General features: G+C 36.1%; 2 long non-coding RNA genes across 4 annotated transcripts; one reads left to right on the top strand and one right to left on the bottom strand.

Moving 5' to 3' along the window:
* The first annotated feature begins 8,580 nt into the window (after positions 1-8,580).
* On the top strand, positions 8,581-15,705 carry LOC147485192 (uncharacterized). 3 transcript variants are annotated; one of them, XR_015201692.1, is made up of 4 exons: positions 8,581-9,032; positions 9,275-9,800; positions 10,826-11,698; positions 15,418-15,705. It is a non-coding gene; the product is annotated as an uncharacterized LOC147485192 (long non-coding RNA). The 3 variants fall into 3 exon arrangements; XR_015201690.1 differs by having other exon boundaries at positions 11,668-11,698; XR_015201691.1 differs by lacking the exon at positions 15,418-15,705 and having other exon boundaries at positions 10,826-12,599.
* Positions 13,294-15,420, bottom strand: LOC147485193 (uncharacterized). Its single transcript, XR_015201693.1, has 2 exons — positions 14,647-15,420; positions 13,294-14,566 (listed from the first exon to the last, which is right to left on the bottom strand). It is a non-coding gene; the product is annotated as an uncharacterized LOC147485193 (long non-coding RNA).
* Positions 15,706-23,693: the final 7,988 nt, after the last annotated feature.

Consider the following 23,693-nt stretch of genomic DNA (forward strand, 5'->3'; position numbering starts at 1 on the left):
TGTAATGTTTTGAAACAGTTTATATAGTGTCTTAAACAATTTTTTAATTTATATATATAATACAATTATAAGCTGTGGAAGACTAGTATAAACTGCTCAAGACACTGTATAACATGTCCATAAACAGATGACCGTTTAACAGAAAGCCTTTTTTTTTGTGTAATCATAAAAAAAAAAAATTATTCGCTTGAAATGATTAACCATATGTCCATATGGAGGTGTAGCCCATAAGTGATCACATCTGCCCAATATTCAGTTATTCACTATCTATTCTGTTTCCTATTGCAGCCCAGCACGCTTGATACTAGAAATCTAGCTAAAAGCCATTGGGAACACACACAGTCGCGCTATTTTTCATTAATTAACTACTAATTTAAAAGTTAACCATTCATTATTGAAACTGAAACATTTAAAAGTAATAGAGATGCTAAAGAAGGTAAAGGCGCTCAAAAACCATGGGTTGACCATTTAAAAGTTTTATGGTCCCTTTTATCAATTAACTACTAATTTAAAAGTTGACCATTCATTACTCAAAAGTTAACCATTCATTACTGCCATCAATGTACTTCATAACGAAACATTCAAAATTACAGACATGCTTTAGAACGCAAACTTGCTCATAAACCGATATTCCTAAGATAAAAGGGATGAAACTCGGATATTTAATTTACCATACTAACATTATGTTTGCGGCCAACTTCTGCAAGCATTGATCCATGTGAAGCAGTCTGATCAAGCAAAGCGGCCATCTTGAGAGAACATTCTTCATCTGCAGAAAAGTCCCCCATCTCGTGACTGATAAGTTGGATTGTCTTGTTTATAGTAGCCTGATGGTATAAGCAATCATTAAGCAGGACTTCTAAAGTACTATGATCAAGAGTAATACCATTCTCTTCCATCATTTTGACCAAATTCCGAGGTCCAGCTGACATTTCCCCCTTCATTACACAGCCACAAATAGTCAACCCATACGTCACAAGGTTAGGGTGCAAACCCTTCTCCTCCATTTTCTGGAACATATCCCAAGCTTCATCAAACATCCACTGCGAATAAAAGCCACGAATAGTAAGGTTATACAATACAGTCTCCATGATCTTGTCATTCATAGAGATGGAGAAGAGGAAGTCCCTTGCTTCCTTGAATTTTCCAGCATAGCATGCCCATAAAAATGGCAGTGCAAATTTCAGTACAAACCTCCAATCCATTAGCTTGCATGAAAATCAATAATTCTTTGGCTGCTTCTTCCACACGGTTGGTAGTGGATTGATCGAGAACTAATTTACAATGCTTGGACAAACTTGGGATCTTTAAGTCTTTCGAAAAGGCTTCTGAGTTCCTAATGACGGAACGCATGAGTGTAGTGTAGGTAGGAGTGTCCGGTGTCAATCCCTCGGACCGTATCTTCTTAAACAGTAGGACAGCCTTATCCAATCTTCCATCCCGAAAGTAGCCGTCAATCAAGATGCGATAGGTAAGAGCAGTAGGTTTGTGATATTTAGCAACCATAAGATTGAAAACACTCTTTGCCTTTTTCACTAGTCCGTTTAAACAGAATCCACGCATCAACAGATGGAATGCAGCTTCCGTAGGACGAAAGCCTCTCTCAATCATCAAATCAAATACTCCACTGGCCTCGGGTATCATCCCTTCTCTGCAAAGACTATCAATTAAAGCATCACAGAGCTTAGGGGGATCTGGCAATATCTCAAGATCTAAAGACTCGGCAAAAAGTTTCTTCCACCGTCTTGAAATGCACAAGGAATGAAACAAGGAAGTGTAGGTGAAGAGAGTCGGGTTTTTTATGCTTTGAGATATTTCTTCAACCAAATGAAGTGCTTCCTTGGTCCGCCCATTCGTACAAATGGAATTGATCACCTCCTCATCATCGGAAGGGGAAGCACGACTCTTCTTCTCTGCTGCTGCTTTTCTGACATGAACATTCCATTGTCCTGGATCCCCCTTCCGAAAGACCATAGTAAGAAGGGTGCTCAAAGTAGCAACCTTTAAACCAATCCCACGTTTTAATGACATTCCAAAAACAGCAAACCCTCGATCCACGCCTGGATCAATAGAACAAGCACAATTTGTCAAGATGTTTACTGTAACAGGGCTAGGTTGGATTCTGAAGAATTGCATTACCCTCCACAAGGAGAAAACAGTAGAAGGAAAGATTCTCGTCCTATAAACGGCTTCCAAAAGTTGATCAAAGTGGTTAATGGAAACAGGCCTGTAAGGCGAATGGATGGACTTAATCAAAATATAAAATGACCCATAAATCTCTTCAAGCCTAACGGAGTCAGACTGGCACCGATCACTTACGTACCGTAGGAAAGCCGAACGATTCCATTTCACGGAGGTAGTAGTAGTTTTCGAACGAAAGAGTGAAAGAAGAGAAGGGATGGAAGAGAGTGCAGTAATAGTACTAGTACTCACCAACTTTCTTTCACTGGAGATGCGGAAAAGAGCCATTTGATGAAAACGGAAATGGCGGGATAAATACTTACTAGCTGCACTGCGACATATGGTTTTCCCAACTAGGTTAAAAGCTTTTCTGAATCCGTTGCGCAGGTCCTTGAGATGTACGTTTACCGAATTTTACGATAGATGATAGATAATTTTGGGTCCTGTATTGGGCAACCAACTTGATTGGGCAGCCTCCAGCCCAAGCCCAACCAGAAGCCCAATAGCCATAATAGCCCAATACCCCCGAAGAAACGCACACCGGTTACCCAATAGCCATAACCGTTCTAGCCAGTTTCATCTCTCTCACGAGTCTGTACCCAAAAATGCAAAAAAAATAAAAATTAAGTTTTCTCTCGTCTGTCTTAAGAAAGTGAAGTATTCTCTCATCCAATTGCCAACACGCCATTGTTAAACTCTGATAATCATTCTCATTGCGAATAAATCGAACCAAAGCAAACCATTTTTATTATGAAGAAAGTGAATCACATCACCACTACAGGTTTGTTTCTAACTAATCATTTGTATGTTCCTTATTACTCATGATGTTTGAAAGCATTCAACTCTTGTTATTATAGTTAACCCTTAGAAACACATTTTGTGCATATGGTTGATAATCAAGTAATATTTGTAATGACCATGTAATGCTGTGTTTACCGTGTTTAAAGTCATTAAGAATCTTATCATTGTATAGGAACCGATTTATGGGCAATGTACCTGGTCGAATACACTGGAATGGTGAATATATGGAAGCTTAATTTGAGTTGTAATGCAATGTTGGTTAGTTTTAGAATGTAGTAATTTTGTTGGTTAATTTTAGAATCTTTGGTTACTTGATTTGTCAAGAAATGAATTTTATGGAAGTATACTTTGTGCATTGTTCAAGCATTATTTTAAGACTAGGTTATTTTGTATTAAACATAGCAATTTATCTGGTTCAATTCCATTATCTATTGGAAATTGTTTGAATTTAATGATGTTTGATTTTTCTTTTAATAATCTCAGTGCTATACCAATTATGGCATTTGTTTCGTTGCAAAGTAATTCTTGTTGGAATTTTTGGAAGTTTTGGAACTGTAATAGTAGTGTTAAAAAATCAAAATATGATTTAGATTTGATTAAACTTATTATAGTTACTAATACTTATTTTATTTTTCTTTGTAGCAATGTGTCCTCGATCAAATAATATCAAGAATATAGCTAAATCTACATTCAAGGGTGTACAAAAGTTTTTTGGTGGCGGCGGTTCTTTTTCGGGTCGCGGTGACGCGCTTGAGTTTGAGAAGAAGAGAGTTAGGGGTTGAATACATCGGTTTCAATCCGTAGAGGTGATAGAAAAGTTAATGATATTGATCGTACTAATATAGGTGATGAAGAAGGAGAAGAAGAGAATAAGGGGAGTGGGCACCTCTGCCTTATGTGCTTATCCTTATTGAGTCTTTGTTGCTTCAGCAGGGGAGCGCGGAGTGTTGAAGTGTGTTTCGCATCTATCCAAGTTAAGCCAATGGGATGTGATAAACGAGTTCAAAAACTCTCCCAGATTTGAAAGAGAGCTTAAGAGGACTGGGTTTTATGATCTCGTATTTGGGTATACAAGCATCACAATCCGCCGTTGGTCTCTGCGTTTGTGGAGAGGTGGCATCCAGAGACCAACACCTTCCATATGCCATTTGGAGAGATGACTGTGACTTTGGATGATGTCTCCCAAATCCTAGGCATCGCAATTAGAGGCAGAGCAGTGCGAGGGAACACAAAGTTGAGCCGTGAACAATCGGAGAATCTCCTAGATCGTGCTCTGGGTATGGTATCTCGCTGCCTCTGATTAAGGCAGAGATAAAAGCTAACCGGTTCATTTTAAAGGTAAGGCTAGAATTTATGTGGAGCCAGTTTGTTGGGAAGGCAAAGAGGAAGGTGTAGACTTTGACGGAGGTATAGCGGGCTATAAGAGCTTATCTACTATTTTTCTTTGGATGTACCCTCTTCACTAACAAGTCTGGGAGTGGAGTGTCTGTTTATTATTTGAAATTGTTGCTGAAATTCAGTGAGATTAGAGACTATGCGTGGGGTGCAACAATTTTGGCCTTTTTGTAGAAAGGACTTGGGACTGCCACGTGTGCAAAAGTGAAAGGTGTTTCAGGCTTCTTGACTTTTCTATAGGTAAAACTTAAATATTTTGTAGATTTTTTTTAATGTTAATTATATTATTCTATTAGTATGCTAACTGTGTGTGTATATATCTAGGTGTAGATCTATGAGTACTTCCTGTTATTCAGGCCAATCCCAAACTTGGAGTACAAGTTGTCTGAGTCGCGTGTTCTTAGATACACAGTTACCGCTTTGCACTATGAGGATACATGTCATGCATTGCAGTATTATCGAGCGATACTTGATGATATGACGGTGTTCAATGTAAGTATTTCAGTTTGTTTCAATTTTTTTTTTAGTAATTGATAATTGGAGTATGTGATTAATGACACATTTTATTTTCTTTAAGGTTGATTGGCATCCATACGATAATTTCAGAGCTACACACCCAGTCGATGACATTGCCTTTTTTGAGGGAGTGATATGCTTTTTTGACATTGTGGAGGTTTACGCTATTGCAAGGGTCGTGCGTCAGTTGGATTATGTGCAGTTTATACCCGCAGCTCCTCCAACACCAAATTGGATGACCAGGACTATAGTTGGATGCGGGTATGACGTGAGATGGACATGGACGACTGTTGGACTTGTATATTGGGAGTCATGGCAGAATCACGTGATCCAACCCAACAGTCGAGGACCCATTTCTACTTATCCATGGGAGTGTCATCCAAACTATATGGAGTGGTATGTGAGACATTCTCACATTTGATTGGTAAATCCTGAGCGGCTTCCTATCCATTTCTCCCTATAGACACTTCCCACTTGTGCACCGATTGTGAGTATTGTGATTTTCTAATTGTGTTTTGTTTACACTCTTTTAAAACGGTAATTAATAATTGTTTTGTATTCTTATTTTGACAGAACAACGTCATCGATGAAACAAGTCATTTGCTAGAGAGAGGTCTGCAATTGGGTGGGAATAATATTCCCGAGGAAGCAAGGTCCGAGTTCCAGGAGGCGTACAACTTGACTAGGTGCAAGTACAGTGGTGGGCAGTACAATAGTCAAAGTATATTTTTGAACGCGACTTCCAATTTTGATGTAGTTGATGTATTTTTCAATTTGATGTATTTTGAAGTGGAATTTGATGTATTGGAATTGAATTTGATGTGGAAAAGAATTTGATGTATTGGAATTGAATTTGATGTGGAAAAGTTTGATGTATTTGAAATGAAAGTGGATGTGGAAATGAATTTGATATGATGTATATGAATTTTATGTTTTGAAGTGAAATGAATTTGATGTTTTGAAAGTGGAATTTGTATGTGTTTAGGATATGAAAGTGTTGTAAAAACAAAATAAAATTCCAAATTTTTTGTCCAAACGACCCAGCCATATCTTCCCTCGAGTGCCCAAATGACCCAGCCATGTCGGTCTGGAGACTATCCAAACGACCCCTTTAGATCGTTCCATGAAACAACCCGAGAGCTCTATCTCAAATGACACCACCACACCGCTTGGTTCAAAGTTCAAATGACTTCAGTGTATCGTTTGGGATCTCAAACGACAAGTTCAAATTGCTTGGTTTGAAGCCTAAACGACTTGACAATATCGTTTGGGGTAAAAAAATGCCAAATTAAACTTGTTCCAAATTATATCAAAATAAAATCAAATTACACTTGTTCCAAATTATATCAAAATAACTTGTCAAACATTATTTCACAATAATATCAAAATAAAATCAAATTACACTTGTTCCAAATTACATCAAAATACCATGCCAAACATTATTTCCAAATAACATCAAAATAAAATCAAATTACACTTGTTCCAAATTACATCAAAATATCATACCAATGGGCTCGTCTTCTAAAATATCATAAAATCAAATTACATTTGTTCCAAATTACATGACAACATTGAACAACTTAGTCGATAACATGTACTATTAGGTCTTCAATAGGCTCGTCTTCCCAAATTAGATTTGGAATGTTCAATGCCATAAATTGCAATTGCCTTGTTGTGAATGCCAAATTCCAACTTTCAGCAATATCATATCGAGCTTTAAGACATTGGCGTATTACTAGATGAATCGGACAATTTTCAACAAGTTCAACATAGACAAAATGATTTCCACCAATATGTGCGCTACCTAACACTTTTTTCACTCTCTCATGATTTGCTTAGGTTCTCACCGACATGATAAGAAAGCACTAATGACGTCTTAAATACAGGAGGACAACATTAAATCTTGAAGCAAATATATATCCAACAAAATGCATGCTCATCCACTTATTTAAGGGTGTGTAATCTTCTTCATGTGGGATTGTTTTCTTCACAAAAACAACCTCATTTTGACTATACAAAGTACAATAAAAGGGGAGGTGGTCAATAAGCTCTTGAATTGGTACAACTCCTTTCTCATCTGCGGCCAACCTTCTTGACTTCTTCCTATTGCAATACAGAAAGCTTTATACCCGCAGTTGCCATCGCCAACAGGGTTCATTGACTCTAACAATGTATTTGTGCATTTCTTCAGGAATATCCAACCTGTAATATTTAGGACCCATAATCTTTCCAAAGTCTACCCCATCTTTCACATTTTGTGGTGTGGTTGTTTTTGGAGAAGCCTTATTTTTTGGCGTGGTGTGGGTGTTTTGGGTGGTTATTTTTGGAGAAGCTTTCTTTCTTGATGTGGTGTGGGTGTTTTGGGTTGGTGTTTTTGGAGAAGCCTTTTTTCTTGGTGTGGTGTGGTGTGGGTGTTTTGGGTTAGTGTTTTTGGAGAAACCTTCTTTCTTGGTGTGGTGTGGGTATTTTGGGTGGTTGTTTTTGGAGAAGCCTTCTTTCTTAGTGTGGTGTGGGTGTTTTGGGTGGGCTTAGTGTTTTGTTGTGATGATACCCACTCCTCATGGTCACGTTGAGAATATTCAAAACAAGATGGATCTTGCTTTGAAGAGTTCTCATCTCCAATTGAAAGATTTCTCTTGCAGCTACCTTTTAGCCAACCTTTGGTTTTTGCTTCCTCACGAGGCAGTACTAGCCATGTACTTTTTGGTACGACAATTTCCATAAGCTTCCTAATCATAACCCTCTGCTCTTATTCAGAAACCATTGCAAACCTTTTCTTGAACAAGTCCATCGAAGGACTAACATCTGGACCAACACCCACTGACACATTGGGAGAAGCAGACAATGTTTTCCAAAAGGGTCGTTAGCAGTCAAAGGGATGAACCGCTCTTGCTCTTTGATAATTAATTTTTGATAGCTAAAAATAGTAGATTAGAGATGGGAAAATAGTACTTATCAATATATAAAACTCTCTAAATCATGTGTTGAAGAGGAGAGTAATCGTGTTTGATCTACTCTTGCTTGCACGTATTTAACACGAATTTAGATTAAACAAACGATTCACTAATGAGAGAGTAATATGAAATATGAAAAAATAGATAAAATAGCTAAAACAGTGGTTATAATGATGAGAAAAAGGATATAGAGAGAGTAATAAATCTACCTAATTATTAGTTTCATGCAAGAATCAAATTATTTATTGAAAAGAGATTGTCTTTAGGTTTTCACGCAATGATCAAACCTAAATCATCAAACTTTATCATCTCTAGCAACAACCTACATCTCTATAGTCATTATTACTAGCATGTATGATTACTACAACCAAATCTCTCGACTTAATCATAACAATCCATAGTTTAATTTACTATATGTTTATTTTGGAAATCATACAATAAACTAAACTCATTGAAACACATATACAATCCACTACTAAAAAAAAATGGTTTTTGTAACTGTTGTAAAAGGTTATTTGTGACTGTTGTTTTCAAAACAAAAACAGTCACAAATGGCAGAAAATAATTTTTGTGATTGTTTTAAAATGTTTTTTGTGACCGGGTCATTTTTAAAAATGTCACAAATGTTTTTTAAAGGAAAGGGATCGTACATGTGTGGCGTATTATTTATGACTACTCTAAAAAAACATATACATATTACCCGATTTTATGTGACAGTCATTGAAGACTAAGTATTTCTCGGCCCGCTGCTTCAAGAGCCCACTAAAAATTAAACTACATAGAAATACAACCCACGTTCGGTCTCCCCTTTCGGCGGCCTTTCCACATTCAGTCATTTCCAGAAACAAGTGCTTTAAAAAAAAAAAAAAAAACGCTCGATCTCCTACGACTCTATCTTCACTCAGGCCGTTAGGGTTTCCAATAACCGTGAACTCGATGTACGGCTTAAAACCTCTCCTCCTCGAAAGTCGGAAAATATAAATCTTTCTCTCACCCCCATTGGTCTTTGAATCTCCACCGTTGAAATGTAGTTCAGTTACTGATTCGATCAATAAATTCGATATCGCCATGGCTCCCGGGCGTAATAAAAGAAGAGCGAACCGAGGAGGCAAGACAAAGAATCAATTGGTCTTGGGGGATCTCGTTCTTGTTAAGGTTAAAGGCTTCCCTGCTTGGCCTGCCAAGGTCTGCCCTTCTTCTTTTTCCCACTTTCCTTTTTCAATTATTCTATCTTCTTATTCTTCTTTATTAGGTACTTTTTACTATTCACTTTCTTCTTTTTTATTCTATTCAAATAATCAACAACATTTTACACTCTTGTTTTAATTTACAAGGTAGGGTTTTCTTCAATTTTGCTATTTAATACTCATATCAATGGGTTGACGAGTTGGGGTTTTGGTTTGCATAAACTTGCCTTTCACGTGCAGGTTAGTCGTCCTGAAGATTGGGACCATACACTGGATCCTAGGAAGTATTTTGTTCAGTTCTTTGGAACTGAGGGAATATGAGTTACTATTTATTCTTTTACTTATTTAGTATTGCAAATAAAAGTTTATATTAGACCAAAGAGGCTAATAGTTGAATAATGGATTTCAGTAAATGTATGCTATTGTAGTGTATCATTACTTTATATTTTGGTAAATTACATCTCAAGTAATGTCCTCTAGGCTATTATGCTTTTAGCTGAACTGGTGACTTTGGTGTCTTTCAAATTATTGGATTTTGAGACAAATTTGACAGATTAATTGATAAGTAGTGCTTACTAGCTTGTGTTTTTGTACCAAGATCTACCCTTTTGACTAATTCATGATTATGATCAATTGGTTTATGGGAAGTAATATTGGTGAAGGAAAGAGAAGGGGATAAGTATGGCTAATACTACTGCAGCTTGTGTCGAGGGGCAACTAGCTTAGTGATATGCTGATTGGTTCAGATTAGGGGTTAAACATTGAGGTATGTAGTTTTACATTTTGCATGATTCAAGTTTTTTTTTTATTGATCACGGCTCTAAATATGACTGCTGATGACCGTATTATGATAATTAGTGTAAATGGTTGTTAGTGGGTGGAAAAAGATAATTAACCATAAGAAATGAAGCCATCATCTCTTTTTCCATTAATGTTAGTCTTTATTACACCAATTCATCAAGTCCTTCACCTTTTCTTATGGGATGAACATCGTTTGAATCAGAATTATTCTTTAGCAAAAACAAAAAATCAAAATTATTGAATGAAGAAATGCGAGACTTTGAAGAATATTCTTGCTTGCTTCCGAGTGTGTGTTTTTTGGCTTATGGTTTTCTTTAATTTCATGCTTTTGTTGCCTGGATTTTTTATCTTTAAACGATGGAATGATTTATCAGTTGCCTTAGGGATGGTTAAGCAGAGGTGTGATTATTCAACCCCATTTTTTTTTTCTTTTTTTTTTTTCTCGACACCATTCGTAATAGTGCTTATATAGAGTAGTATCCATTATTAATTCCATGTACAAATACCTTAGTCTTAAGCTTTGTCTTTTTGTACCTGTCTAACTAGCAAGTTCTTGTCAATCTATGTTTTCTAAGGAGGCACCTCAAATGTTTCAATCTACTTTTTTTGTTCTTTGAAGGTATGCATTAATAAGGATTTAATATAAATGTCTTGTGATTGGCTAGTTCATCTCTTTTAGGCAGTGTTGAAGAAACAATGCGGACAAAAATTACCTATTATAAAGATGTTGGACTTCTCGTTGTAGGGTGTAGTATGCACAATTCATATGTATGTGTATGATGACTTTGTTATTGTCTTAGTTGTCAATTATCTGTTTGCTGGTATTGGGGGTTTTGAGGATTTCCTACAGTTGTTTTAGCTCTTTGGAGGTATTATATATTGTCACTTAAACTTAGGAACTGTATATGTGTCATATATGTTATGGGTTCCGTATTTCATTGTGAAAGAGTGGATTTATGTACACGTATAAAGTAATGTTTATGGTTACAGAAGATGGCAAAGGGAGGTCCTTGACATGTACAATTAATGAGCTATTATGTGGTTTGTGGGTCAATTGGGGTTTTGTGGACTGCCACATGTAGTACACCACATGTAGTACACCAATACATATTCAGAAGGATGAACTTCAAATGATCAAAATTGAAGATATATCTGTAAATTAAATGGACTATTTGTGGCAGTCTTTGACAACTCCCATTACTCCATTTGTTTAGTTTTGATGTTCCTGCTATATTTTAAATAGGTTAGTTGTATGTATGACCTTAGACTTGGTTAATTTTTTCTTGAACTAGTGTGCCAATATGTTGATATCATCTTGCCATGATACTTTTTTATTCCATATATGGTAGGCGGTCCAAAGAGATCTTTATGATTGAGAAGTTTTAATTGCAATCCTATAACTTCGTGACTTAGTTTTTGTATTTTAAGTGAGTATTAGGTTTTGAATTTCCCTTTATTTGTAAGTCTAATCCCATGCATGTGTAGTGATATGTATGGTTTAGTTGTTCACACAAGGTTATGAAAAAGTTTGAATGGATTATACTAGTAACTCCCTTCACACTTTAAATGATTCCAGACTCGTTTTAGAGTTAAAAGTATGGCCTTGAATATGGGAATGTTGGTTTATCTCTAGCTATGACTAGAATAAGTATTCCAGATGCATTTCATGTTCTTTCTATGCGTGGATATAATTTCTTCATTATTATTCTAAATACAATTTCAGTAATTAACTTACATGCTAAACACGTGTTGCTATCTGACTTTGTACAATCTTATTTTTTATTCACTAAAGCTTAGAAGCACTTGTTATATGGATTTTATTTGTTTTGCAGTTCTCTTTACTGGAATAATCATTAAAGCCAGGTAAATGATTTTTTTGTCATTAAGATTATCTTTAGCATTTTAAAGATTTGGTGGGATCAACAATGGTCGCTAGGTATTCGATGAAGATGGCCTGGTATTGTAGTGTGGTAGCTGCCCAAGCCTTGTTTTGATATTTTAGTTCCTTAGAGCATCTTTAAGAGAACTACCAAAAAAACACCAAACCAAAAAAACACCAAACAACTTTAGGAGCAACATCAAATTTTCACCAAGCAACCAAAATCGCGCCATATAGCCCATGCGGTTTTCCCAAAACCGCGCCACTAAAGCCCAACTGACAGGCTCAAGCCTTTGCGGTTTTCTGAAAACCACGAGGTGTTCAGAACACCGCGTGCTATATCCATTTAACCTTCTTGGTCATGCGATGTTCTCTTCATTTTTCATGTTCACTCCCATCTAAACTCATCACTTTGAACAAAAAAAAAAAACACTACCAAAACTCTTGACGATTTTTCAATAGATCATTCATCTTCTTCTGATTCATCTTCATCTGATTCTTCATCGAGCTCGAGCTCTTCAAATGATAACACTGCAGTTAAAACTCGTAAATTAGTGGCTATTGCTCTACTTTTGGTTCGATATCGTCTGAGTTTATTGCGTCAGCAAGAAGCGGAATCTTCTTATAGACCGCATGGTGGTTCGAAGAAAGGAAGAAAATGTAAGAATCGTCAGTATGAGGCAACACTGGCTCGTGTAAATGCTAATTACTTCGGCGCAAATCCTATATTTCGTGAGCACGACTTTCGACGCCGATTTTCTATGGGTCAGCCATTATTTACTCGTATTTTCAATCATCTTAATCATAATGTACCATATTTTCAACAAAAAGTTAATTGTGCGGGTAAGTTTGGGAATTAACCCAAAAATGAAAGTAATTCTTGCTTATGGATCGCAACCATAGTTGCTATCTGAAATGTTTACTTACCTATTACATTCGGAATTTCGCGAATTTTGATCTATAGTAGATGATATGTTACATGATTTCAATTGATCTAGTAGATGATTTGTTTATGAATGAATCGCTATTTACGTGATGGAATTATTAGAATTTTTGGAGGTGAATACTTGTGCAAACCAAATCTTTGTATATATTCATCGTTTGCTTAAAGAGTTTGAGGAACGCGGATGGCACGGAATGCTAGGAAGCATTGATTGCATGCATCGGCAATGGAAGAATTGCCCATCCAGCGTGGCAAAGGGTCTCACACGGCCATAAGCATAAACCAACAATGATTTTGGAGGCGGTTGCCGATCGTGACGCATGGATTTGGCATATTTTTTTGGAATGATTGGGTTCTCACAATGATCTTAATGTGCTTGACCGCTCACCAATATTTGATGATATAGTCAATGATGAAGCTATTCCTTGTAACTATCTGTGAATGACCATCATTATGATATGGGCTATTACTTGGCTGACGGTATTTATCCTAATTATGCCACATTGATTCAAACGATTGCTAAACCGACAATTGCATAAAACAAACATTTTTGTAAAGAAGCAAGAAGATGCTAGAAAAGACAGAGCGGGCGTTTGGTATATTACAATCGCGTTGGGCTATTTTAGTGAATCCGTGCAGGTTATGGTATTTGGAAAGCATGGCTACTGTTATGAGGGCTTGCATCATTTTACACTATGATTGTGGAAGATGAACGCGAAACGGATATCCTGCAGTATATTCCTGATTTGGAAATACCAAGTAGAGAAGGTGCATCTGAAGATCAACGCCATTTTGTTTTATCTCGTTGGGCATTTGGCGTCGAGAGGGGTCGTTCAAAAGTTGTTCATGATAGATAGAAAAATGACTTGGTCGAGCATTTGTGGAGTAGGCGTGAGCGGCGTGGTCAGACTTGATTTCTATTTCTATTTGCACTTCATTTGGACTTTGTGTTTATTTATCGTTTTAATTTCTATGTATTTGTGTTCCAAATTTATTTCTATGTATTTATGGTTTTATGAAAGGATTTGTGTATATGAGAATTTTGAAAATACAAAGTAGACTCTGCCGAATTTTTTTTAGAATGATAAAAAGTATCAACTTTAAATTATAATAAAATATTTAATTAAAGATTAAAGTACATTCTAATTAAAATCAAAATACAAACTCAAATTAAAGTACGTCATTAATTAAAAGACAAATTAAAATACTCAAATTAAAAGACATACAAACTTAAATTTAGACTATGCACTATTTTGACTACTACCAGTGATATTGCCATTTGCCAAGTCGATTCTTCGTTTTTTGTAAAATTTCTGCTATTTTGAGTTGCCAAATTTCGCGCTCGTCTTCGGGTAATCCTTCTAATTTCATTCATAGTATTTTCGCATCATTTTCATCTTCTCGAACTCGGAGCGCATCTTTCTTCAATTGAAGTTTTTCTTTTTGGATTTGGAGCTTCTAATCCATCGAACGTTTCTTCAATTGAAGTTTTTCAAATTCCATCTCATCTTTCTTCAACTGTCTTTGAGCTTCTAATTCATAGCATTCTTTGGTGGTTTTAGAAAGTTCCACCAGAAAATCATCAAGTTTTTTAGCGGATTCCTCTACTTTAGAATAACTTTCTTCTTTATCTTTTTGCTTTCTTTTCTTGTCTTCTTTCTTTCCAAGAGGCCTATCCTTAAGCCCATGAACTTGGTGTAGATCATAATCCATTGGTTGAGTTGTCGCAGTTGATATTGGAATTGATGAACCTCTTTCCCCATTGTTTGACTTTGACTTTTTGGTGGGATGCAAATCATTTCTCAACTGTAGCCTCTTCCATTTGGGGTGAGTATTTCACCATATTATAGCATTGCATCCATTTCCAAACCCCATTATGCATCACATATGCACTTATTGCTTCCTCAACCTAACAATTAAGCAAAAACTAAATTAGAATTGAAAAATATATTTGTGAATCAAAATAACAAATAAAAAGTAAATACTTACAATCATATTGTCATTATAGCCACTTGGAGGAGATGTTTGAATCTTAGAAACAATAGCATGAAACTTGTTGATATTAGCTTGAATGAGAGTCCAACGGTGTTTCATACCTATCAAGTTGCGTTCGGTCATTCTTCCTAAATTTGCATGAAATGCATTTAGAATTCTAGCCCAAAAATCGTTCGACTTTTGCTCATTTCCTACTACACCATCTTGACTAACTTGTAGCCAACTATTGGTGAGAGCAATATCTTCTTCTTGTATCCATGAAGCCCCTCTAGATTTTGATTTTGGTTTTTGACTCATTGTTGTTTTAAGAGTAGAGAGTAGAGAGTAGAGAAAAGAAGTGAGTGTAAAACTATGGGGTGAGTGTTTCAATTTATAGGGTTAGAAAGATATAGCCGTTTTTTGCCCGTTGTAGTAATTGAGCCACGCGGTTTTAGAAAAACCGTGCGGTTTTGTCAACACCGCGCCCATAGAAGCCCAAGCCCACGCGGTTTTGCCAAAACCACACCATAGAAGCCCATTTAGCAGCCCAAGCCCACGTGGGAAAACCGCGTGAGTGATTTGATACAACATCAAACCTGGAACCAAATATTGGTCGATTTGGTGTTTGGTTTGGTGTTTTTTTTGTGTTTTCATCAACATGTAGCTCTCCTGATGTTGAAAAAACACCAAATTGTTGGAAATTTGGTGTATGGTACTAGGTTGATATCACTCCTAAAGATGCTCTTAGTTTTTATTTTTTATTTCTTATATTTTTAACTTTTGCAGATCAAGAAAATTTCTGGCCAGCAAAAAGACTTCCACCTCGAATAGGTGTCAAAGCTCATAGCTTGTTCAGTGTCTCTAAGAATGTCTTTCAAACTATGATGAAGACTAATCATGAGTGTTTGACGTGAATGTGACTTGGTCACAATTCTTTCTTAATCCATTCATTTGTATATTATTAAATATTTATTGATTATCTAAGTCTTACGATTATTTTTGCTACTGGAATGTTTAATAGAGTTAGCATTTATGAATGCTATTTGAATTTTAATGGATTATATTTTGGATAAACTGCTGTTTTAACCCTTGTACTCTTGGTCAATTAACATTCTCCCCCTTGTACAAATTTAACAACTTAAAATACATTGTACTCTTGGTCAACTAATATTCTCACCCTTGTACACGTGGGCATAACCTGATGACTAGGATATTTAGCGTTTAAAAAAAAACAAAAAAAAAAAACAAACAGTACAAGGGTGAGAACGTTAGTTAACTAAGAGTACAATGCGTTTTAAGCTGTTAAATTTGTACAAGGGGAGAATGTTAGTTGACCAAGAGTATAATGTGTTTTAAGCTGTTAAATTTGTACAAAGGGCAGAATGTTAGTTGACGAAGAGTACAAGGGTTAAAACAGTAGTTTATTCTTATATTTTAGGTGTATATTTGTTGCAAGTCCAATTCAATGTGAAATGTCTGTTTTCAAATATATACAATTTTTTTTAAAAAAAAAAAAACAATTATAACATTTATCACGATTTTGCTAGAACTGTCACAAAAGATACGGTTTTTTTGTTACCGTTTTATATGGTGGAGATAGGATAGTCTGGAACAAATATTTGTGACGGTTTTGTAGAAAAAAATGACCCCCACTCCGTCACGGTTTTGGAAAAAAAAATAACAGTGATAAAAGACTTTTTGTCACTGTTTTTAACAGTGATATAAAGCCTTTTTTGTTGTATTGATTAAATAATTTTATTAAGCAATCTATTTCTCATTAGGCTTCATAATCACTCCTCCTAATAGGGAGATTAGCTTAATATTATTGGATTGAAACTAAGTAAACAATAGAATAAAGACATAATGTAAATAAGAATTGAATAAATACTAAAGCTTTTATTGATGAGGAATTAATGGAGGCTACACTACAAAACTAATTCTAACCCTAAACTAAACTAAAGAGGGAGAGAGAGAGAACCCTAATTACAGCTAAACTAATGTGAGAGTAGCGAAGTTTTGTTTAGTCTTAACTCTCTTTATATAGGAGAGAGTTAGGGTTACATTTTCGTGCATGGGCCAAAAGGGGGGACTTCGGGCTTCTAATGTGAGCCCAAAGTCCATTAGGTTAAGTCTAAAGAGGCCATATATGCTAGAAATTACTTCAGTGCCCTTTTCATCCACTTTAACAGCTCTGATTGGGGCAAGACTAGGTCCATTGGAAAACTTATTCTAAGCCGGTCGTTTTGACATAAAGTAGGCCCAATTCCGAGGCCCGAGTCCAAAGATACGCCCATTTGAAGTTCTAATGGCTTTTCATTCTTTTTCTACCCGAATTGACTTTGACTGGGCTTGAAAAAGGTTTTTTTTCATAATTCTTGGGCTTTAAATATAGAACTTCCTCAGCAATCATCTTGACTCGTTTTCCATGCAAAATTGCATCTTTAAGCACGTAAACAACTTTAAGACCTGAAATATACAAAAATATATAAACATTATTAACTCTTATTTATTATAAACATAATTGGCCTAAATAGAATATTATTAAAGGGTTTAAACTATACTTTTGGGCATAGTACAAAATATCGGGATATGACAAAATATCGACCTCTGATTTATGGATATGTATCGTGGATATATCCCCCTGTGTGGGGATATATTACATTTGGGGATCTGTAAATATCGTGGATATATCGAGATATATCGATAAATATCGACAAATATCCACAGACTATGTGTAGGTATTTATGACTGCAAATATCGTGGATATATCGCGATATATCGACAAATATCGACAAATATCTATATTTTCTTTGAATGTGGTCATTATAAAGGTTGAATTTGATCAGTCCTTACAAGTGTGAATAATGGAGAAGATTGTGATAGGTCGAGTTTTGACTGAACTCGCTTTGGGACGAGCTGCCTACATATCAAGATTTTGTGATGAACTTGAATCAAGTCAGACATTGTTCCCCCCTTTCCTCTGTCAGCTCAAGTCCCTGTCTTGATGAGAATAAATGAGCTTTTAGGCGATTGTATTTATAAGCGACCGATGCTTCACGACTTTAACTAACACGGCCTTCGTTGGTTGTTGCCCGTTCGCGTGCATGTGCAGGGTTGTCACCTCGTTCTGGACGAGGTGTTATGTTGTAATGATCTATCATGAGTCGTGGAGGTTATCACCTCGTTCTAGACAAGGTGCTATGTTATAACGATCTTCCATGAGTTTTCCTGATTCGTGTTGGACACATGCATAATATATATAAATATATTATTCCCTCACAATCATACTTTTAATATAAATTACTCTCTAATACTCAAAAATACACCTCATAATTCCTACATATTACATTGACTTTTCATTCTTTAACAATGAATCTTGAATTTTTTTCTACATATTACAATACTTGTTGCACTTGCACTGAGCGTTCAATCATATAGCGATCTATTAGATCTTCATTTGTGATTGAATCCATGATGAGAGCGTGAAGCCCAGTAACCCCGATGTCCATAGATGCCTCACCTATAGAGTCTATCCAACACTCTAACGCCTCTTGAGGAGACGACCAACACAACTCCAATCCACTTCATCGGGCCATGTAATATGGCGTGTTCAATTACATCACTTGCCAAAACTATGCTCCCACTAGTATCCTCCCCCCATCAACGCCATAAACCGCATCCATCATCTTGATCGGGCAATCTACAACATATTGCAGCCCTTTGGTTGAAGCCGAGGATTTTACATCCTTCAATGGAGGTTGTTATTTGGGACAATAGGGGAAGCATAAATAAAACAGAATAGAATGGTCTTGGTTCGTCCTCACCCTTGATGGAAAGAAGGTACTCGAGAAGATCCAGAGCCTTTAGCATGCAAGCAAAGGGTGATTCCGCCAAGTACTTCCCAACAAACAACACTGAATCAAGAAGATCCTCTCCTTTTCTATGATCATGATCCTTTGCCTCTTGCAAGAACTCTAGAACCTTACCCATCGTCTCGTTCGGACCATTGACCATCATTATTCCCATGCTTTTATCAATATAACTCTCATTGATTTCAGAGACGTTTTCTGCTGAGACCGATTTCATCATCTTTTCTGTTAAGACTAATTTCATCATCTTTTCTTATGATGATTCCTTCACGTATGAATCTTCAGCATAGATGCGCACACACAAGAATAACTAGCCCTAGCATTTCCAAAGAGATAAGAGATAAGAGAACGAAGATAACAATAAAACAGTCACTGAATACCAAAGACACATGACATCTTTAATTATTACAAAACTCAGGACGTGATATAGACCAACTAAGCAAAACCTAAACTACACAGAGACAGAAAAATCCTACAAAAATTTCGGCAGAGTTTCCTCTGTATTTTCGACATTTCATAAATTTAAATCCTGTCATAACCTTCAAATCCAATAAAACTACACCCAACTACTAAAAGAAATACTGATTCGCAGAACCGACTACTTAACCATCTCGACTAGTGCCAGTTAAGTCAAGTAACCAATCCTCGAATCAAAAAAATCCTACAAAAATTTCAGCAGAATTTCCTCTGTATTTTCAACATTTCATAAACTTAAATCCTGTCATAACTTGGAAATCCAATAAAACTACACCCAACTACTAAAAGATATATCGATTAAGTAGAACCAGGCTACTTAACCATCTCGACTAGTGCGGTTAAGTCAAGTAACCAACCCTCGAATCAAATATCGACAAATTCAAGCTAACTAGAGGAAGGAACAGCTTTGGTTCAAATTTCACCTCGGGGCTCAAAGTAGAGGAATAAAATTTCAAAATTGTTACGACTTTCTACTTATCTTTGATTTCCACAATTCCAAACGATATGAAATGATAAACTAGCTAGATTAAGAATTGAAGAAAGCAAGTCAAATAAGTGAATAACATATGTGAGCTGGAAAGGTAATTCTTTCAAGACAAGCTATAGATTTTAAGAAACAAACCTATAGATTTCAAGATAACTACTCTTAGAAGTTAAAATAAGGTTGATAAGCTAATAGAATCCTTAAGGGATAAGCAAGTAACAGGGGCATCAAATTCCACCACAGAGAAGGAGCCTTTGGCCATCGTATATTCTCTTAACAAATTCCATCAATATCTGATAGGTTCAAAGGTAATAGTCTATATCTTGACCATGTTTGCTTTTACGTCATTTGCTCGCTAAGCTAAGCGGGATGCAAAGCCAAGATTGATCCGGTGGATACTACTTTACAAGAATTTGATTTGGAGATACGTGATTAAAAGGGAACAGAGAATGTCGTTGCTGATCATCTTTCAAGATTGCTAGTGGAGAATGCAGAAGACAACTTACAAATCTGTGAGACTTTTCCTGATGAACAGTTATTAAGTATATCAGAAGTACCATGGTACAGCCACATCGTAAACTATCTTGTGACCAACAAGGTACCATTCCATTGGAGCAAACAAGAAAAAGAGGTATTCTTTTCAAAGGCCATATATTATTTTTGGGATGATCCATACTTATTCAAGAAGTGTTCCGATCCGATCATTCGAAGATGCATCCTATAATCGGAATAGGAATCCATTCTATCATTTTGCCACAATCAGCCTTGTGGAGGACACTTTGGTCCCCAACATACTACACACAAGTTATTACAAGCTGGATTTTATTGGCCTACTCTTCTTAAAGAAGCAAATGTTTATTGCAAAGCATGTCCAAGATGCAAATTTTTGGGTAAGACCTCGAAAAGGCTCGGATGGCCTCAATAACCAATCCTTATCTCATAAATCTTTGATGTATGGGATATCGATTTTATGGCACCATTTCCACCTTATTTTGGTTACACCTACATTCTACTAGCTATAGACTATGTTTCGAAGTGGGTTGAAGCAGTTCTTACAAAAACTACCGATCATAAAGTCATCGTGGACTTTTTGAAGAAAATATCCTACCAAGGTTTGGAGCATCGAGAGCCATCATCAGTGATAACGGTTCTCACTTCGGTAACCATATATTTGGGAATGTTTTGGCACAATATTGAGTAATAATCCACAAGCTAGCTCTGCCATATCATCCTCAGACAAATGGTCAAGCAGAAGTTTCAAATAGGGAAATCAATAGTATTCTGGAGAAGCAGTCAATCCCTTAAGGAAAGATTGGTCTCTTAAACTCCAAGATGCACTATGGGCGTACAGAACAACATTCAAAACACCCATAGGAATGTCACCATATCGTTTGGTATATGGAAATCACCCTATCATTTGGTATATGGAAAGGCCTGTCATCTACCTATTGAGTTAGAACATAAAGCTTATTGGGCCATGAAAGAGATGAATTTCAGCCTAGATCAAGCAGGAGAAAGGAGGAAGCTTCATATCAGTGAATTAGAAGAAGTGAGAAGTGATGTTTATGAGAAGTCAAGGATTTACAAGGATATGACTAAAGCATTACATGACAGAATGACAGAAGAATTCTGAAAAGAGAATTTGAACCTGGATAGAAGGTTCTGGTCTACAACTCTCATCTCGAAATTTTTCCTGGAAAGTTGAGATCTAGATGGATGTGACACATTTTGGAGCAATTGAAGTAGAAGACTTGAAGAGAATGACTCGTTCCGAAGTCAACACTCATAGACTAAAGCCTTTTTTGGAGTTGCCTACTGGATATGTGGAAGCAATTTTTCTCAAGGATCCGGTGTATCAAACCAATATTGAAGTGGAAAATTGGGGTAAATTACTTACACTTCTTAAAGATTACATTCTATGTCTTGTTGAACCTGTTATTCTGTCTAGTTTAAGTTTCTTGCATGAGGAAGCCAAGTGTCATAAGCTTGACTCCTTAGGATCTCATTAGTATAATTGCCACCGATAGCCGGGCTCTCAGATTTTTATAACTTTATCCTTTACTGAGAAGAGTTGCAAGCGTCGGAGTCAAAGTCTCATAACTTATTTAGTTTATTAAATGTTTACAAAAAGCAAGCGTGTTGTTGAAAGAACAATTTTGAGATGGAAACCTAAATGTTCACCACCTGTTAGTTTGTCGGATTTACTCCCTTTGAACTTCAAAGGAAGATTATTTCTATCGCTTATGTAAGGTTAGGTAAAAGTTCTTTCACGTGTAAAAGGAGAGTACGTAAGCTAGGATGGTGTAATAATTGTCATTTTAAAACTTGTCTTGGATTACAGCCATTAAGAGACAATTGTTGGTATAAGGTTTAATTTTGCCAATCACATGTTAAGAGAGATCGGAAGAATTCCTACAAATTGAAACCTAGTGGATGGGAATAGATAGTCTTGATGATCTGACTATAAAGGACTCAAAAGTCTCGAGGATCTAACTTTAAAATACTCATATTACGTCTTGGGGATCTGACGTAAAAAGACCTAACTCCTGATCATTCTTTTGAAAAACTTTCGCTTTCGTAATTCCAGACCCTTCATTTCGTGTCTCATCTATTTCAAAAAAAATTGTCACCTCGTGTCAGAAATTTTGAAATATCCCGAAATTTTGATTTGGAAGTCATGCTTTATGGTCGGATAGTTTTCAAAATGAATTTCAAAATTCAACTTTAGCCATTGCTTTTGAAATGGTCTCTTTAGTCTTGAGTAAAAATTTCATCAAAATCCAAGTGTTTTTACAACAAGGTTATTTTTGTCTTTTTAAACTTGGGTTTGTGGTAAAATTCGATTAGGAAATTTTCTTTTCATTTATATTCTATTTTTATAGGTTTCTAAACTCTAAAAACTCTCTCTAAATCATCTAGATTCGTTTTTGGGAGCACATTGCTATTTTGTTTGGTCAAAAATTCAAAGACAATCAAAATAAGATGTATTTCTAAAATTAATTGGGAAATTGCTAAAAGGTCATGCGTCCAGACGCACGAGCCATGCGTCCCAGACGCTTGAGCTGCTGCCTATATATGTATGGTACTTCATTCTTCACAATTCAATCCATATTGTGTGAGAAGGAGAACCCAATTTAGCAAACATTTATCAAGTCCAAAATAATTATTGTGAAACTTCTTTTCGCGCCATCTTTTCCAAACCATCATTCGTGGAGTGTTTCATGAAGGAATTTGAAAGAAGGAGATGGAGAAAGCTTCTATGTGTTGGAGGAGAATTTATTCCCACTTTTGTGAGTAAGTTCTATAGTTGTTTTAGGAAGCAAGTCATTGACTTGAAGACAAAGACCATCTATGTGAGACCTCTAAGCAAGGTATTCGAACTTAAGTATGATTAGATCGATTCTTTCATTAAGAGATGTTGAAGATGGAAGAAAGAAGGAGAAAAGGACTGTGATTGAATACACTACTTTACTTGGAAAGAATTTGAAGATGGGATACGATAGAGGTATTTTATTTAGGAGCATGCAAAAGAATCAAGTTGCGCGCTATAGTGGCATGGCTAGCTAACAATGTCTTTTTCGTACCCCATGCCTTTGACAATACATAAGGAATTTTGTGAGATTTTTTTAAGCTTTAGCATGAAGAAGATGATATTGACATGGGAAGCATCCTTTGGGAAACCATCGCTTCGTCGAAGTTAGGGGAAGAGGACATATATCCTTTACCTTTATTAGTGAGTACGATAGCCAAGAAGTTGTTTATAGCAGATGAACATGCTATGATACTCGTCAATGTAACACCACCTAATCGAGAGTACTTCAAGACTTGTGTGAAAACATAATGGGGGAAAAGGAAAAGGAGGATTTCATGGATGATTATTACTCCATCTTGACCAACAACGGAACTATTAAGCTTATGAAGGAAAGATATATCAGAGAAGAATCAAGTGATATAGTTGAAGTTTCGGATTCGCCAACATATGATCCAAGTGAGTACAATGATGAAGAGGAAGATGAGGAGGAAGTATCTTCTAACAACAGAAGGAGGACTTAGATTGAGGGAAGAGTTTTTCATGGCCGTAGATTAGGATTTCCGTTTTGCATAAGTGTCTAGTTTAGGATTTCCTTTCCGTTGTGTGTTTATTTTTTATTAGTATGTTGTTTGTTTTGGTTGATTAATAAAGGCCATGTTTTTAGAAAGAGTTTAGTCTAAAAATAAAAAATTAACAAAAA

This window comes from Coptis chinensis, chromosome 7 (assembly GCF_015680905.1).
Source record: "Coptis chinensis isolate HL-2020 chromosome 7, ASM1568090v1, whole genome shotgun sequence".
Classification (NCBI taxonomy): Eukaryota; Viridiplantae; Streptophyta; class Magnoliopsida; order Ranunculales; family Ranunculaceae; genus Coptis; species Coptis chinensis.